The 18,844-nt window shown below is 44.9% G+C and overlaps 1 protein-coding gene and 1 non-coding gene across 3 annotated transcripts in view; both read left to right on the top strand.

Annotated features, from left to right (window-relative positions):
* The first annotated feature begins 1,291 nt into the window (after nt 1–1,291).
* trnae-uuc (transfer RNA glutamic acid (anticodon UUC)) lies at nt 1,292–1,363 on the top strand. Its single transcript has one exon. It is a non-coding gene; the product is annotated as a tRNA-Glu (tRNA).
* Nucleotides 1,364–2,075: 712 nt separating this feature from the next.
* Nucleotides 2,076–18,844, top strand: part of elf1 (E74-like ETS transcription factor 1) — a 54,278-nt gene continuing 37,509 nt past the window's right edge. Inside the window, exon 1 of one of the 2 annotated variants that reach the window (XM_015351729.2) lies at nt 2,076–2,161. The gene's annotated coding sequence lies outside the window, so the exon portion shown is untranslated. Of the gene's footprint in view, nt 2,162–15,795; nt 16,078–18,844 lie in introns of those variants that run through there. The other variant, XM_006633038.3, reaches the window with a different exon arrangement.

Here is an 18,844-nt window from a genome sequence, read left to right as displayed (position 1 = left end):
GCTCTATCACCCTGCATCTTACAGCTGACTTCCTGCTGGCGCGAAGCAGGTGTGAACCTGGTCAGTCCCTGGCTGAGAGACCTCCTGGGAAAGCTGAGGTTGCTGCTGGAAGAGTTATTGGTGGGGCCAGCAGCGGGTGCTCAGCCTGGGGTCTGTGTGGCCGAGTAAAAAGGCACTGTCCTTTAGATGGGATGTAAAACCAAGGTTCCGACTCTGTGGTCATTGGAAATCCCAGGGTGCTTCTTGAAAAGAGTAGGGGTGTTACCCCAGTGTCCTGGGCAAATTTCTCCTAGACCTTGACCAATCGTGGCCTCCTAATAATGCCCATCTGTGAACTGACTTCATCTCTCTGCTCTCCTCCCCACTAAGAGCTGGTGTGTGAGGAGTGTACTGGTGCACTATGGCTGCTAGTGCATCATCCAGGTGGGGCTGGACAATGGTGGAGGGGAGTCCCCATTGCCTGTAAAGCACTTTGACTGAGGTGTCCAGAAAAGCGCTATATAAGTAAGGAAATTATTTTGAGGTCTTGTACTATTATCAATCTGCCAGTAGAGGGAGCGGGTGTCTTTCACAAGTGTTCTTCGCTCATCTTTTTCAAGCGGGAAATCCTTACACTGCACTACCGAAGGCCAACACTAGGTGGGGAAAGGATGCTGTGTATCATCTGTGATTCAACGGATAGTCGCGTTTATACCTGTGCATTGGGAGGGTTACATGGGCCAACTGAGATGAGCAAGGCACACGGTACTCCACTTGTCGTTGTGATTTGGATTGGCTCTCTGAAATGCTCCACCCCTGCAATTAAGACGAAAACAAATAGTATATAAGCTCTTGATGAAAGTGGCTGCAATGAGTGTGGTTGTCTGTTGTCGAATCTTGCTCACGGCGTGGAGGAGTGTTTAGTGAGCCTGACCCGAATGGGGCCGGCACATTGAAGTGGGTGAAGTGACCTAGAGTTTGGTGTATCATATCTAAAGAATGGGTTCCCTAACAGCACAGTGACCCCTTATCATGCAGTGGCTTTACTCTTGAAATTCTATTTGAGCGGACGAGCGCCACCTACTGGTCGACCAGCGTCACTTACGGCAGCAGGCGGTTTTTCTGGGAGGTCTCCCGCCCCAGTGCTGCTCTGCCTTGCCCTGCTTCTGCGATGTAGCTCTATCGGGCTTCAGAAACGGTAGTATAATATATCCCACGCATAGGAAAGAACCCAGATCGCATCTAATTGATGTAACGTTATGTGCACATAGACGAATCTAATAAGCTTCTGTGAAGAAGAAGGTTTACGAGCTCCCATATGGTCTAGCGGTTAGGATTCCTGGTTTTCACCCAGGCGGCCCGGGTTCGACTCCCGGTATGGGAACGGGTCGTTTTGTTACCCTTTCGTAGGGATACTAATAAACATTTTATAATGTTGTTTTTTTTTCTAATTCACAAATGTCGACGCCCGTTTTGAAAAATTAACTCAAAGCAATTGCTGCTATAGCCCCGAATAGCATGGCAGCCAGCGACTCGTTTTATCGCATTTTAAAGAAAAGCTGTAAAAGGGTCAATCGATAAAAGTCTTTAGCTAATGCACGTTACAGAAACCGTGTTATTGAATTTGTTCAGGGTCCTTTAAAACGATTGCCGGCCGTCTGAAATTATTTTGCAATGCTCCGAAACTGCGCTCCTCCTTTCTGTCAGAATAACCCGAGGCTAGGCGGGGCGCGGAGGAGCGCTGATAAGAACAGGCACCGGCAGCAAATTGTCAACTCACTTGAAAAGAGTATAATTCTCAAAACCTAATTAAAATTATAGGACATGATACCGGCTACGGAGTTTTATATATTATGTAGAGTACAGCTTCCGAAATAGATCAGTTGCCGTTTGGCATGTCATTTTATTTTTACAAAGTTATAAAATGACAAAGATTTGAATCGTTTTTTTTTTAAAAATGGCTTGCATTTCATTGAGGCTTCCTAATGTGGCTTTTGGCCAATGTTGTGGAAAAAATGTGACTCGCCCACGCCAGCCAATAGACAGAGGTCGGCGCTAGGAAATCCCCAAGCATTTACTGGCTTTTAAACACTGAAACTACCCAGCCAGGACTGGGAGCGACTGAGTCTTAGTTCTTCCCAGGGTCCGGACTGCACGGGCTGAAGGAATTCGCTGGGATCATGTGAGTGTGCTCTAGCTGGCAGGGCTGTTTTATAGGATGGGGTGCGTTTTGTGCGTGACGCTTTGGTAAAACTTTGAATTAGCTGAACTACATCAGAAGAAACTTCCAAAATCTGCTCTTGGCGAGACTGAGTCACAAAGTGGTATGAATTTGCTGACATGATGGTGTTCTGGGAATTTTCCCATTCATTTTAACGTCGCCCTCTTAGCATTAACATAAACTAGTGTCTCTTTCAATTCTATATCTACTTAATATTTTTTATTTATAGCGGACTAAAGGTGCTTCTTATCCGTCGCTGAGGTCGCTCATTTGTTTGCTTTAAACTTTATTAAGATGCTCGTCCCAGCCCTGTGTTTTCGCTGAGTTTTGGCATTTCAACCAAAATGTTTGCAGTTATCACAATACAGAAATAGGCGCTGAATGCGTTGACAAGCGCTGTACTGTACATTAAACTTGGCTTGTGAAGTCGTGGGGATCTACAGATATAGCACATCGCCCCAGCACTCGGAATTTTCCCCGAATAAAATTACCCGGGATTCCCGGAAAGGGTGTTCCCTGGGAATTGTGAGAAAACTGGAGTTCTGTAAAATACAGCCGCCTGATTTCCAGCGTGCCTTACTTTCATGTTGTTAACGAATGTGCGTGATGGATGGGCAATAGTCCTGCCGTGTTGTAGTACTGTTCAGTCCTAGCGAAAAAAGAAACTCGGGCGGTTTCTAAATTATAGAGGGACACCTTTTTCCTTTCCTACTGCGCTCCATTAACAGAAATGTTAAATATTCTGTGAATGCACGAAACCATGCAGAGCCCCTCTGTCTGTATCCAAGATCTGAATGATCTGCTGGTGCCAGTGTTTCTCTGCGCTGGCACCTCCTTATCTCCTCTTTTGAAAAACAATAAACGATTCTGTTTTAAAGAGGATTCTCAGGAAGGTGCTGATAGCTGCCTCTCCTCAGATGATCCTGAACTGTGGTTACGCGGCCCTGTGTTGATGTGTCACAGTACTGTGTTTGTATATGGTGCAGTCAGGCTGCGTACAGAGAACACCGATGAATGCTTTCATGCTCTGAGCAATGGAAGAAAAATCAATAATTCACTTCAGGGGAAGCTGACCTTTCCGGGGGAGGAGAGAATTGAAACTGCTGGTGTGAGAAAAGGCAAGTGCTGTGAGGTATTTGTCTGCTGCCCTCCGCCAGGGGTGCGTGTGACCACTCTGCGCCGGTGTCAGAGCCCGCCTGTGCCGCACAGCCTCTCCACAGATTGGTCATCCCTGCTGACTGTCTCCTCACTGTGGCCGACAGATAATTGGAAATCTCAGTCTTCTGACACTAATTATCCTCAATAAGAGCTTCTAAATTTACCCGTCTGGAGCAGAGTGGGTCCCTGGCCCATGGTGGCCTGAGACCCTTCCCTCTCCGGCTCCTTCGTGACTCTCCCTCCCTGCCCTGCTGTTTCCAGCAGTCATGTGCGCCGACCCCACTCCGCCTTTGAGCTCTTGGCTGGAGGGCTTTCTCGGCACAAAGGGACTTTGAGCCAACCTCCTTTGCCTTTCATCAAAGACGGCTGGGATTAAAATGCAGGAGAATGGAAAGGGGAGCATTAGAGAGCAGCTGATAGCCTCTTCAACCGGGCTGAAAGAGCAGGGCTGTCAGAGGGGCTGATGGAGGCCGGGAACTCTCTGTGGTGAGAGACTCTGATGTCACTGCCAGCACAGTGCCCACAGCCTGGAGGTGCACGTTTTATAAAAAATTCCATGAATTCTGTGGAATTCTTGATTTTATTAGCTGGAGATTCCTAGTCCTGTTCCTGGAGACTCTCACACTTGCTGGTTAAAGATTAGCTCTTTACTTAATGCTTACCGAACCAAAAAGTTGTTTGGCTGGAAACTTTGCAAGGTTTTTTTTTCTCTGGAAGGCTGGAGATTTTCAGTTACTTACGAAGCACAATTTTTAAAAGGCGCCCTCCTGCTTCTTTATAAACTGAAGACAGTTAAAGAGGTCAATTTAAACCTATGGTTAGGATCATTAAGAGTTCAATTAGTTAATTGGGTGCTCAGGTGTGTGAGACTCCGGGAGCAGGACAGGGAACCCCTGTTATGATTGGAGCTGAGAGTGCAGACAAGCCTGGGTCTCTTTAATAAAACAAGAGAGGCTGCTGTTGTGCTGACAGACTGACAGAGCAGAGTCTCAGACTGGCTCTTCAGTACACGATCTTTAGATCTTTACATCTGTTCTTTAGAGAAGATGTGTGCTGGCCAGTCACCACACTCAGAGTTTGTGTGGAACAGCTACAGTAGTGATTTCCATCTTAGGAACCTGATGCTGGTAATTGCCATTATGATAGTAACTGCATCTTTTGCCTCCAGGTGGCGATGTTTGCTCAGGTGTTTTGTTGGGCCGTTAGGTGTAAAGGGTGGACTGTTAAAAAGGAAGGCATAACCCCACTTTCCATGTGGATTATGTTCTGAATTAAAGCACTAATAAACTCATCTCACAGCCTTGACATCTCACTGATACCACCATCACCATGTAAAACTTGCCTGATTTGTTATGAAGTTGGATATAATTTGTGAATCACAGCACAACTGAAACAGCAGACATGAAAGTTTGTCTCAAGGACATTCGGTCTTGTTTAGCTGAGTTAGATGACCCACTCTCACAGAGCTGTGGGACACGAGCTGACAGGGCTTCACTTTAAAGACATAAATAGACTGGTTTATTGTTTCTGCTGCTTTTGAAAAGTGCTTATAAAAATATCAATAGTGGAACAGCAGACAAAGAAATGCATATATTTATATAATACAAAACTTCCTTATTTCAGACTGAGAAGTTGAGAACATTGTTCTGGCTGAATGACAAAAGCCTGCTTCTGTTGAAGCCCAATGAGGAACTGCCCGTGTTCTGTTCCTCATTTTTGCCCGAGAATCAGGCAGAAAAGGCCTGATGTCACCTGAGTTTTGTTTCTGGAGTTAGATAACCGATTGTTTAATGAAATACAACATCACCAGCACAGGTGAGGGAAGCCTGGGGAATTCTGCTTGTAACTTGTGTGACTATGTCTGTATTTGACTTGGGGAAACTTCCTCAGATGTCTCTGTACTGCTGTGTATTGAAAATACATGTGGGAACTTTTAGAAATTCTTTTCTTTTTTCAGCTTGTCATTTGTTGTATTTTTTTAGTTCTATAATTTGTGGCTTATAATACTGTAACTCTGTGTGGTGGAAATGTGGAGAACATATCTAGAAGTTTGGCGAATGGTACTTTCTTTTTAAATCACCTCTCTTAAGGAGTATAATTTCGACATTCCTTTAAATGCATGCCTGTGATAGTGACGGATACAATTTTCACACTGTAATAAAAATGCAAATGTGAGGATACATAGAATTGGCTTTCAGTTGTTCTTGAGGGGTATTAGCGATTAGCGAGAATGGTTACTGAAATATGCTGCTGTATATGTTGTCAAGAGTTTAAACTTTCTAGGAAAGACAAAGGCTGCAGTAAGTTCTTTTTTCAACTAAACTGGTCTTGGGATCACACTCTATTTCTCTTGTTGAGCTATGGTTGCAATGACACAAAAATGAGCGCTTTCAAACATTAATATAAGAATAGGGTATTAAGTGCTCTATGTAGTTTGTAAGTCTGTGTGTTGTGTGTGTTGGGGGGGAGACAGTCAGAGCTCTCTTCTGCTGAGATCTTAAACTCTATAACATTCATTTTCAAAACTGTTATTTGGACTTTTTCATGTAGACAGGCAGCCTTCTTCTTTTAAACTGTGCTGCAATGAGCGTGATGAGTGAAGCCTTGAGTGGCTTCCTTCTCTCTGTCTGTAAACCCCTGTGTGCCAGCTGGTCCTCTACAGACTCTCGCTGGTTTTTATCACAGCCTGGGCAGTGAGCCTGTCTTCTGCCAGGCTTTGCCAGCTGGCAACCTGGCTCCCAGTGGGCACTGCTGCCAGAGTGCCAGAGTGCCAGAGCTCTCTCTGCCAGATCCATTCGTAAGAAGACAAAACAGGAGGGAAAATAAAACAAACCATCTGAGATTTAAATGCTAAGATGTGATCGTAGTTTCCATTCCACACAACCCTTGACACTATGGAGGAAAGTAACAGTCAGGTGGTGTCGTACAAAATCCCAGTCAGTATAAAAACAGACGGTAGAGGACGGCATGTTTCAGCACAGTCCCAGCACACTGTGTTTGTGTCTGCAGAGGGGTCCAAGCTAGCGGTAGACGAATGCAGGGTTGTGCTGTTCCCGCTGGTGTCTGTCGGGATGCTGTGGAAGGGCAGCCTTTTGTTTCCAGTGTTACTGCCTGTACATGAACCCACACGTGACGTGGAACTGAGAAGGAGTGCGGGTCGTGTGCCCTTTCTCAGGCTGCCTTGCATCTTTCATGGTGCTTAATACTCCATGCTCGGTGTCACCACACCCCTGTGGCTTCTGTAGCCACAAACAGACACTACAGAGGTAGCAGTATTTTTAGATGATGTAGCGGGAACTGAATGTATTGGATGTTCTGATCTGGTGAGGAGGTGGCAGGCTGCTGTATTAAAGCTTCAGTGTTAAATACTCCAGTCTGCCGTCTTCTGTTTCTGGGAAGGGCTCAGGGCTCTTGTATCACTTCAGATCCGTGCGCCATGCTGGATTACGGTAGTTCAAATGTCTTATTGTTTTTTTGTCTGCAGCACTACAGAAGGATAAGACCGTCATTTGTATTTCATGCTCTCTATTTAATTAGAAGTTTTAGCTGCTAAACCTAGGATAGTCTCAGTGGCTGGCTTGACAAGGGACTTGTCAGCATCGGTGCTGAAGAAAGAAAACACTTGTCTTAAATTTTGTAATGGGAGTTTGCAGCAACACTGTGTGCAGGGGCGGAAGAGAAACACCTGTCTCGGATATAGGATCATCTGAAACATCATCTTCATGTGACGCATTGCTGCACTTTCTGTTTTAACCAGGAGCAAAGGAAAAAGAGAATTGGCCCTTTGAAGGTTTAAACATTTAACCTGCATAGTAATCGGCCACGTAAAAAAGAATCGTTTCTGACTGATGTCATGTGATCACAGCAGAGCGCGGAGCTACCTTCTCCACTCATCACATTTGAACTCATGTGACTGTAACCATGCTGCCATCTTGGTTTCCCCCTGTTTCTCTGCGTCCTCCTGCTGGTGCTGGCGACCACTGCTCTGTCCATCCAGTGGCTTCCTGTTCTGTTTCTCTGGTGCCGTTCCGGCTGTTGCTGTCCCATGTTTTAACATCAGCAGGCCAGCTTTAGTCACAGATACGGTGTCCACGTCGGGGCCTTCAGACATTCTTGTCTGCGAAGGCTGCAACACCTGTTTCCCCCAGTTGTGACATTCCAAACTCTCTCTCTGCTCAAGGGGAATTACCTGGTCAGAAAGCAGCTAGCCTCAGTGCTGACCCTCATCTCCTATTTTCCTGTTGGAGAGGGAGGACAGTAATCGTCTGCGTTCTTGCTGTGCGAGGAGTAAGCTGGTCGGAGAAAGCCTTTCATTTCTGCGGCTCTCTTCTGAGTCTGCTGTCTTAACATTGCTTTAGATTTGCATTGCGCTGTGGGGTATTTTTATTGATTGTAGAAGCAGTAGTAGTTTTAAAAAAAAACTTTTTGGAGGGAGTGCTTCTGCTGTGACTGTGAATGAAAGAAGATCCATTGGGCTGGCTGGAACAGTTTCATAAGAACACAGAAAAGTTACTTGCAAGAGCCAGCCTTTCCTGACACTAGTTTGTTTGGTTGCAAGTAGGTTTTTAATCTGAGGACCTTGTCCAGCTGCTTCTTGAAAGAAGCTGGGGTTGGGCAGCTTGTTCTGTATTTCCACAGCTCAGTGGGTAAATGGGTGCCTCCTGCTCTCGGTTTTAAAGGCACTTCCCCATAATCTCCACACGTGTCCTCTGGTTCGTGTTTCGCTTTTGATTCTGAAGAGGTCCAGGAGAATTGTTGAGAATTGTGAAAACTGGGATCAGGTCTCGCTAAGACTAAGAAGCCTCAGTTCTTCTGGTCTGTTAAAACGGGCCTTTTCCTTTAAGGTCAGGAATGTATTTGTTGTCCTCCCTTGGACTCGTTCCAGAGCAGCAATATCGTTTTCGTATTTTGGTGACCAAAACAGTACACAATATTCTCAACTAGGTTTTACTAGTGCGTGGAACAATCTTCACATAATATCTCTCGATTTAAATTCTACACTCATAACTACTGTATATATTCATGTTTGCTTTTTTATTCCCCCCCCCAAAGTGTCTATAACTAAATAATGTGTGAACAAAAACACCCAGGTCTTTTTCAGATAATTATTTCAATCTTAGAATCTTATTTTCTTCTTGCAATCTGCAGAGTTTCCTCTGTCTTTCTCCTTCAAAACTCATTCCATTCCAAAACCCATTACTGGAAAACCCTGATTATAGTAAGAGAGGAAGCCAACAGCTCAGAAACCGAGCCTCTTCCAAGCGGCAGGAGTCTGGCCTGTGTCATCTTGGACCCTCTCTGTGTGTTCATGTTAATGACAGGGGACTGTGCACCAGGCCTGCCCACGCTGCTGTAGTGTTAGTATGTCACTCAGTGGTGGTGACTGGACCGCCGTCCTCATCCCCCCTGTATTGATCTGCTGAGGGTACAAGAGCTTGGCAGTGGCAGCCCCTGGCTGTGACCCAGCCTTGTCTTTCTGGACCATGAAGGGAGCTCGTCTGTGGGACCTGTGAAGAGGAGGTATGAGGGCCTGTTTATGAGCGAGCTCATAACGTTGTCCTGTGTGCTTGTGTGCAGGCACCGTTCCCTGGTTCGTGTCTGGTATTGGGTAAGATTCGCTCCCTCACTTTCACCTGTCATTTTAAAAACACCCAAAAATAAAATCTCCTTTCACTCAGTGTTCTGCTCTCTTTCCCTCTGTGACATTCCTCCCTCCCTCCTTTCTGACATGCACACAGGCAGGTGGGATAGCTGTGCAGCTGAAGGGTCTGGGTGCCCTCAGTCTGGGGCGTAGCTGGTGATGGATGGGAATTTGCTGCAGCCCAGCCAGAGACAGCTCAAGGTCAGAGATGCTCTTCTACACACGGAGGCAGGGAGAGTGCTGAGGTTGATGTCATGTTTACACACAACGTAATGGTTATCGTTATTTTAATTTATTGCGCCCAGATTGGATATTTCTTGCCCTTTGCTCAAATTGAGTGGACATGCAGTTCTTGACTGCAGTTTCAGCATCTTATCTATAAACTATCCTATAGGAGGTGAGAGAGCCGGAACTTTTGCAAAGTGTACGTTTGTCAACGTGAAGATAAAAGGCACTTCATAATCACATTTTTGCTTCCTTACCATTCTCATCACCTTATCAGATGTTCTCCCGTGTCCCTCCTGAGCACCACTGCCCACCCCTCTCCTGTCTGTAGAAGAGCAGACGTTCCCAAGTAATAGTGACTCCTACACTGCTGGCACCCAGTAGAAAGACTTCTGTGTGTCTGTGGGAATGGAACCCTGTGCCCCTAGATTTCTTTTTTTAAGTGTGTGTTATTTTTTTTATTTTGTTTTTATTTTTTATCAGGGTGTGTGTATGATTATTGAAAATGAGTGCTATGGAGAACATTTCCTATTGTGAGTGCTGTTATTGCTATTGTGCCTAAAATCTGTTGGGCTTCCGGAGATTCTGATTCTGTGCAGTCTGGCACAGATAGTGATGATATACACCATCGCAACGAGTTTATGAGACCAAAAGTCACCGGGTCTGTTGACAGAGGTGTGAATGACCTTTGATTTTGCAAACCTTTTGTGTATGAATGAAAAACATGTTTAAATTGGATCTGTTGTTCTGTCTTATGACTTCGGTTACAGAAGAGGTATAAACCTGGATTTTTAAATGTAAAGTCTTAAGCAAAAATAGTGCACGAGTGTATAAAAAAACACAACAAAAGCAAGTCGTTTAGTTTTGTGAATACTCTGGGATCACTCTGTTACAAGCTGACAGCCATGTTGCTGGAGACAGTACTTGGCTTCTTTCAGTGAAAAGCTGGATGAGATCCTCAGCTCATTAGCTCCTAACTATCAAACAGCCCAGATGGAATGAATGGCCTCATCTTGTTTGTAATCTTTCTTTGTTCTGATAGTCTCATAAGCACGTTTGCTCTTTGATTATTGCTGACTGAATTGTTGACAGATGGGATTATATGAACTTTTAATTAATTAAGCCTAAATGAGCTACTAATTGTCTTAATATTATAATAGACTGTTATATTGATTTAAGTTAAGGTATCTGTACCAAATTGTTGTATCTGTATTTAGAATTGGACACACTGGGGAAAAAAACTGTCTCTCTATTTTTTCTGTGGCTTTTTTTTCCATGTTGGTGTGGGGGTTACTTACCGAGCTTTTAATAAATGAAACTAAGCAGTCTTTATTTTTAGGCTATAAAGGAAAGGCGTGTGTTTGCACTTAGTCATTACAGTCACGTGGCTAACCTGCAGGAGGCCCAGCTCATGAGTGGTAGTGACTGCTGATGCCCCTAGTGGTGGTGTGCTGTAGTGCACATCTCCCACTTGCACTCTGCCTTTCTGTGCTGTGTTCATCATTCCTTTGTTTGAGGTCTCATCCGGGGGTGGGCAGATCTGTTCCCAGGCAGCCCTTGTGTTTTGCAGGGTTTCTAGGTGTTTTCGAAGCAGCAGCCCCTGAAGATCTAGAAGAAGCTGTTAAGTGGATCCCAGTTAGCTTCATGCTTGTTAGAATGAAAACCTGCAGAAATACAGGCCCACCAGTAACCGGGACTGTCATTCAGTTCCAGGACATTTCAGGACTTCCTTCCTATGAGTACTGGCGATCCTTGACTGCTTTACTTACCCAGGTGCTGAAGATTAGCTGGATTACGGGTTTGTAATGGACCTGCCACAGCTGACTGCCTCTGGTTTAAATGGGGGGCCCCTCCCAGTACTCCCTGACCTTTTTTTTCCCTTGCAGCAAGCGTCTTCAGTCAGTTATTTTGCTTTTTGTGGTACGCTGGTGTGCTTCTGCAGTGCAGCAGCTCGGTGAGGTTCTGCTGAGCTTGTGGTTGTTTCTGTTGCCTTGATGAGGAAAGCGTTCATTGGTCAGCAGCTGTGCAGGAAGTGAAATGAACCCTTTGGTTAAGGGAACAAAATGTCAGCTTTTTATTTCTGAGTTCTTCTGAACAGCAAGCAGACCAAAACCAGTTTCCACACTCATTTCCTTTCGTTTCAGAAAGCCTTTGGTCTTGTAGCTTCTGTTGTTGAAATCTTTTGTTCCGATGTGTCCTGGACACTTTATTGCTGGGCTGCCAAGGGGAAGAACTGGGGGAATGTGGTCTTTGGCACTGATGCTGCCACAAAGTAGAAAGGAAAGTGCTTCTCAGCTTCCATTATGGAGGGGATAATGAAGAACAGCTGCTTGCCAGATATGAGCTCATTGTCTATGATGTGCATTTTTTTATCATCATTATTTTCAGTAAACAATGATTGTGTGCGTGCAGGGGACCCGCTGATGGGTATTGCCACATTCTGCTGGTCTGATTCTCTTACCTGTGTCTATGAACACTGATCAATTAATACATTGTGGTTAAAAAAAGCCTGACATCACAGTGTAACACATGCAGTAGGACCGTGGATGGGACCTGTTGCAGTTCTGGGGTCAATTCTACGAATTCAACTCCGTGTCAGTCAAATCCAGTAAACCTCAGATTAAATCCCAGTTTTTTAAAATCACTAGGTATATATTCTTTCCCTGTCGATTTTGTCATTCCATATGCAATGTTACCTTTGGTCTACAAAATCTTTCTAAATTAAAGGATAAGGGAAACTTACAGCATACTTACAGCATTTTTGCACCATAGCAGCAATAAATGATGTGATGCACATAAAATGTGCATATTGCCATAAAAATCTTTACTACTCAGCAGGTTATTACATCCGATCATCATTGGCTCTTCACATTGATATACAGATTACCAATTGATTACAATAAATCGATTATATTTTTATACCGCCAGCAGCTATATCACCTGCAACTCACAACTGACATCCTGCTGAAGCTCAGCAGGTGTGAGCTTGGTTGGTACCTGGATGAGAGACCTCCTGGGAATATCTAGGGTTGCTGCTGGAAGAGGTGGTATTGGGGCCAGTAGGGGGTGCTTTCCCTGCAGTCCGTGTGGGTCCTAATGCCCCAGTATAGTGTCGGAGATGCTATACTGTAAAAAGGAATCTCATTCAAAACAAGTGTTTTACCAGAAGAGGCATTTGTGGTGGCAATGCTACACATTTTGGTGGGGAAAGATGCTAAAACTATTTAGTGAGAGCAGCAGAGACACTGTAAAGTATTATTTTTTTAGGAAGCAGATTCTTGTAACCAGCAGTGCAATTATGTGAGAGCTGCCCCTTGGGGAACAGATGCACTAGACCAATTTCTTGTAAAAACTAGATGTTTATGATAGAAATTGACTTGGTGGCGCTTGACTGATTTAACACTATTAAATAGCCACCAAAATATGCCGCACAGTCTCTATTCCGTTCGTCAATTACACTCTGTTCCAGCTAGGTCCAAAACCACAGCACTCCTTCACAGACTCCCCAACACTTTCAATCCTTGTCTTTCCAAAAATGTGCTCAGCAAAAGGTGTGTGGCAGTGTTAAGGTTGAGCCTTAGTCTGAACTGTAGGGCAGATTAGCTCGTCCTAGAGAATTTAAAACAAAAGTTAACACTCACACCACGACTGTCATACAAATTCACTCACTTGTAATGATGACAACAAAGCAGTTTATCAATAGATATGGCAACTAGTGATCTCAGGTTCCTCTTCCTTGTGGAAACCTCTGCTGTCTTCATATCTGTTGTTGTGTTTGTCTGAATTGCATACAGGTGTGTTGACCGTTCAGTCAGGCTACACTGGACATACTATTCCTGAGGTCTGTTAAAGCACTTTGGCACAATTGTTTTGTGTGGAAATGGGTGCTGTCCAGTGGAATCATATAGGACTCTAGACTGGAGGCCCTTTTCCTCCAGTGTGCCCTTAGCAAATTGGCTGTTGCTGCAGTAAATGCCCTGCTGCGTCAGTGACTTACAAGTCACTGAAGACCCCTTTTGTTCTGTTTTTTCAGTCATTGCCATGGCATTAAAGAAGATACAATTGCTTTGGAATCAACACAAAAGCTACCTGTATAAAGAGGAATTAATAAGTTCACTAATTGTCAAGCTTGGGGCCCTGCAGCTATTATAATGTGTATGTCTGCACTAAAAAGAGAATTTTCCTTTAGCAAAACGAATGCAAATTTTGACCCAGGCTTGGAACAGCAACACAGACAATATGTAAGCTGTCTGTAGGTTATATCTCTGATTCAGTGGAACAGTGGAATAAGAGCATGAGAAACATTTCAAACTTGAGGCCATGTGGCCCGTTTGGTAGATAGTGGTTAATTGATCTCATCCAGACAGAAGCCAGAGGTTCAGCAACGTGGCTGGGTACCTTGTTCCATACTCTCACAACCCTGTGGATAAAGAAGAGCCTCCTGTTCCAGGTTTTCCGTGGACTTCCATGTAGTTTTCTCGTGTGCCCTCTGGTGTGTGCCGCTGCTCAGTTTGAAGAAGTCCTGGGTTGCCTTTCTCAGGGCCTCTGAGGGATCACAATACTTGTATCAGGTCCCCTCATAGTCTTCTCTGTTCAAGATCAAAATGGTTTGGTTCCTTTCGACAGTCAGCGTAGGATATTCCTTAAAGTCTTGGAATGCGTCTCTTTTTTTTATAAACTGGTGACCAAAATTGTACATAATATCTAAATGACAACTTACCATTGCGTAATACAATTTTAACATAAATCACTTAAATTCTATACCTTGCACTATATATTCTAATATCTATATATACTGTATATTCTAGCATTTTGTTTGATTTTTTTATTGCTGTACAACCTTGTCTAGAAGATGTAAATGTGTCTCTTCTTGCTCAGCATTTCCCATTTGATGTTTATAGTTCATGTTTTTACTACCTGCGGGCCAAACCCTGTACTTCTCCACATCCATCCGTCGTGTGTTCCAGGCGAGGTCGTGTCTGCGGCGGCTTTAAGACGCTCCAGTGGAAGGACCTTGCTCCAGTGAGCCTGCGTGTCTGAACTTGGAAGCCTCTCTCTGTGGCTGTAGGAGCAGGGCGGCACGATCCCTGCTGTCTGGATGCTCCTGCTCTAGACACAGGTGTTGTTTTCCATTCGGACGGCTTTATCCCCCCTCCCCCCCAGTTCGACGCCCTGTTCCCAGCTTCTGGAGGATATTGTTGCAAAAATGAGAGAAATAAACAAAGTCCTGCCAAAGGTTGTTTCTTTCAGCTCCTTTAGTTGCCCTGTTTTGTCTGGGACGACGTGTCGACCATGTTGTAGTGGCACAGTGTGCCCTGTAGGGCAAGGCGCTGAGGGTGTGGCCTCTATATTAGGAGCACTAATCCTTCCTATCACACAAGCCTCAATGTGCATTTTTTTTCACATATTCTTTGTGTTGCCTAGGAATGTTGCCTCCACCTGGACTTGAACAGGCGTGGACACCATTATTAGCATTGCCAGCAGCTGTTTGCAATCCGAATGGAAACCAGTGGTCAGCTAATCCTGGGGAGATAGTGAGTGCCATTGTGCTCTCTGTTTCTGAGCCCAAAGGTGGAGCAGCTACTGCAGGTATTACCTGTTGGCAGCGTATGTGCAGTGATGTTTTTAACAGTCAGGGCTTCGTTTACAAAAAGAACAGACAAACTGAGAAGTGAAATCATAAGAGATGCAAGTGTTTAATGTTGTCTGCATGTTTTGCTGTTCCTCTCATGTTGCATTCAAGAGGAGGTGAATAGTTTTGTTCCAGTCACCTGTGTCCTGCCCTTTCCTTACTATCCTGGTCAACAGCTTGTGCTTGAAGGTCATGTGGAAAGCACTCTGCACAGGACAGTGAGTCCTCTGGGAAGCGCTTGGCTCTGATGCCCTGGGCCTGCGCTGAGCTGGGCTACTGAGGTAGGCTGGAGCACCAGGTACCCTGATGCGACCTTGCATCGACTCTCAGCCCTGGTCTGAACTCAGGGCCATTTCCAAGGAAACAAACTTGAAGCCTTTGCTGCCCGTTGTTTTAAGGAGTGGTCTGCCCTTCGCCACTGCTTGTTTTGACTGTACTTCTGGGGCCTCTTTCACAGTGCTCTGAGTGGCAAACTGTATTCAGACTTTTTTGGTTTTACAGAGGCTCTAGATCTGAATGTCACATGTTTGGAAAATGTAGTATAAACCAGTCAATGGCTATCCCTTCGCTTTCCTGAAAACATGTCCTTGCTGTTGGTGTGCCTGTGGTGCGGGTGTGAGAGAGTTTGATCCAGTAGATGACCTTTCTTTACACCATTCAGTTGATGTCAGTTGGTGAGAGGCCAGAGGTGTACTGTGTTGCTCATCCTTTTTCGCAGGCTGTCTGCCTCACGCTCGTCGAGTACATCCAGGTGCTGTTCGCTGATTAGTTTGCTTTGCCTCCTCCCCTCCCCCACTCTGGCTCCAGCCAATCTTCATCCTGCCCAGAGCTCACCTGGGCTAATTTGCATAGTGGCTCCACCCCCCTACCCCTCATTGGCCAGGTGTGGATGCTGTGTCCCTGGTGCCCCTGCGAGTGGCTGTGTGTTCAGTGACTCACTGTGAGAGAGCAAGTTGCTACACCACACTTCTCCTTTTAATTTCAAACAGCAGCCATTACTTCTTCTTTTGCTTTTCTTTTTTTTTCACACGGGGAGAGAGATCAGGTTGAGGGCTCTTCTCTTAGAGTGCTCCAGCCTGCTCTCTGGCACATCCAAGGATTATTTTCTACTGAGCTCTTCGCATAAGTTTTGATTCGGATTTCTCCTGTTTTTAACTTTCAAGTTCCGCTCCTCTGCTGATTTTGACGTTAACATGGAGAGCAAACCTCCAGTCATTTAAGGTTTGTCATAAAAATTCGCTTAATCTTGGTAATGTGTGTCTGTCTGTGTGTGATAGTTACAGTAAAGTAAAATGTTAACAGATTTGTTTTTGTGAGTCTGTGGCATAGCACTTTTAAAATGTATTTTTAATGTTTTAGTCTTATAGTACATTAAATCCTTGATACACCAGGAACATCAATATCCTGACTTCATGAGCTCTTCACAGCAGGGGATGCTGAAATTGTTGGTGATGTCCGTTGTTATTTGGAGTCTTCAAGTGAAGCCATTCTCTAAATGAAATGCTTGATACTCTGCATAAGCTCCACGGTGAGAATTAACCAATGTTAGCTCAGTCATTTGTGGATTCAAGCCAATGGGCTATATTGAAAGTTTGTCAAAAGTACAGTTAATTAACAGACGTGATTACTACTTTTCCCATCCTCAGTTCAGCCAACTCTTATGCAGAACACTGATTGCACTGACAGGTCTGTGGTGATTAACTGAAGAGTATGGGTGTTATTTTGAATGTTTTGTCTTGTAATGAAAGCAGGATTCTTGTTTTTCTGGTTTATTGCCTTATATGGGCTGTTGCAACAAGGTGGGGAACGAGTTTCGCAAGCCCACTGGCCAAGCCTCTGTTAATGTGGCAAATATTGGACACCCCTGTGCTGCGTGTTGCCGTTTTGGATGAGGGATTTTTATATGTATCTTCCACCCCAGTGCTAGATTGCAGGTTTATCCTCAACTTTTTTCAGGGCAGCGAACAAGTTCTTTGACAATCTTTTTAAACACTAAAATCAGAGGGTTTTCAATATCTAAGTTGGACAACTAGTGATGTCTTTTGCTCTGCCTAGGAGTTTAAAAAGAAATCCTGAAAATAATAAGTGCTCTGCCCCTTATTCAGAGCATTTCACTGTTTGTTACCAGTTTAGCACCAGCATTCATGCCCACTTAGTTGCAAGCACAGTTGAGCTTGTTTATCAGATCTGTTTCGGTTTGATAGAGATCACACAGGGATGAATGCTGTTTGTCCAGTTGTTTTATTTCAGGCTTAACATTGCTGTAGAATTTTCTTTGTATATTAAATCTCTGGTCAGAACTGAGTGTCCATTGCTTAATAAGACTGCTCTTTGCTATGTTATTAAGAAAGATCTGTTAAAAGAAATTTTGATCTCTTGGTGAAGTTGCACATAAGCTCCAGGAACGAATGGGTTAAAAGTTTCTTTGCATGCAAGCCGCATAGATAACCGTTTCCTGTTTTGCAATAAAAAGAAAATACATATAAAACATTCTGTGCCTTGCTTCTCCCTGGCTCCTGGCCTGCAGGTGCTCCTTGGTTTTGGACTTCTGTACATGCAGGTTCATAGCGGAACTAACTGCACTGCTCTGGTTTGTCATCAATTTAGGAAGTGCCAAATATCTGGTACCACATGCTCAAAACCAGAATTTCAATACTTTAAGCAGCTTGAGGCTGTTGAACCAGTCCAGTCAGGCCGGTTGTTCATGAAATCCTTTTCTACACTTCTCGGCAAAGGGCATTGAAGGAATTCACGTATGTGCTTCTTTGTCAATCAAATGTGAAATTGGGTGAACTGATTTTAATCACCATGCCTTGGATACTTACTTGCTGACAGGAGCAATTGTCTCTCCATGGCTTTTCAGTACAAGCGAGGTTGTGTGTTCTATGTTCCCTTCTGCACATTTCTCTGCATGGGGAAATTTTATGTGACTGGACAAGCTGATTGCTGGTGCCTACTGTCTGTGTTATTGTCCAGGCGATGTTGGTGAAACAAGCTAAGCGTGGCTTAGGCAGAGAAAATGGTAGTGCGTTTCAAAGGGGTGCCTGTCTCTTTAAAGGCCCAGTGTGTGCTGAGAGCTGAAGAGACTTGTTCCACCACACGGTGACCTGTCGCCCGTGGGTGGGTGTTCGCGCCTAGCTGGCCAATCAGCACCTCTGTGTTTGTCACAGGAGAAGGGTGTGCCTGCCGTCCCGGACGCCCCAGTGCCTGCAGTGCCAGAGGCTGGGTGTCTCAATAACACAGGTACAGGCCAAAGATAATAAAGGGAGTGCTGGGCTCCGCACAAAGGCCTGTTTTTCACTGCAGAGCCCAGCACCTACTTAATGCGTTCAGCGAGAGCTATACACCCACCACAGTCACTCTGTGTGTCCCGGCACACCGCCCGCGAGCAGACTGAGCTGCGTTACACTTGGCAACCGATGAGACAGGTGGACTGTCTCTCTCTGGTGTTGCTTGTAGACGTTGTTTCCAGACAGCAGAGACATAGGGGAAAATACGCTGTGTCTGGGGAAAGTGGAGCTCGGGGGTCTCCTGCTCCATACGCACTGCAATGGTGGCAGAGATATGGGCAAGAATTCGTTCAATGAGCACAACACTCTTGTGCTTCGTTTTGCGCCCAGTGTAGGATCCTGTTCTTTTAAAGAAGTCATCCGGAGGGGTACATGGATGGGCTTCTCGGAGAAGGGGGTGATGCGAGGGTTTCTCGGATGGTTGCGATGAGTGAGGATGGGCCAGCAGAAGGCTCATGTGTGCTGCTGTGCCTCTGGGTAATTAACAGTTAGCAGGTTATTGCTGTTAATAAGATCATTAGAGTGCAGAAGGGAGGGGAAGCGAATCTTTAATCATCACTGGTTTGTTGAGGCAGAATGTGCAGCAGACACTGGAGAACCAGACTACTCCAGAGTGGGCTGGACTGTAATTCTTTATTTTTGTTTTTTTTTTGTAGCAGGGAATGGGAGGAGGGCTTTTCTTGAAGAGGTTTCATGAA

The sequence above is a fragment of the Lepisosteus oculatus genome, chromosome 8 (assembly GCF_040954835.1).
Source record: "Lepisosteus oculatus isolate fLepOcu1 chromosome 8, fLepOcu1.hap2, whole genome shotgun sequence".
NCBI lineage: Eukaryota > Metazoa > Chordata > Actinopteri > Semionotiformes > Lepisosteidae > Lepisosteus > Lepisosteus oculatus.
Note: the sequence above shows the minus strand (reverse complement) of the source record. Positions and strands in the feature narration are given on the sequence as shown.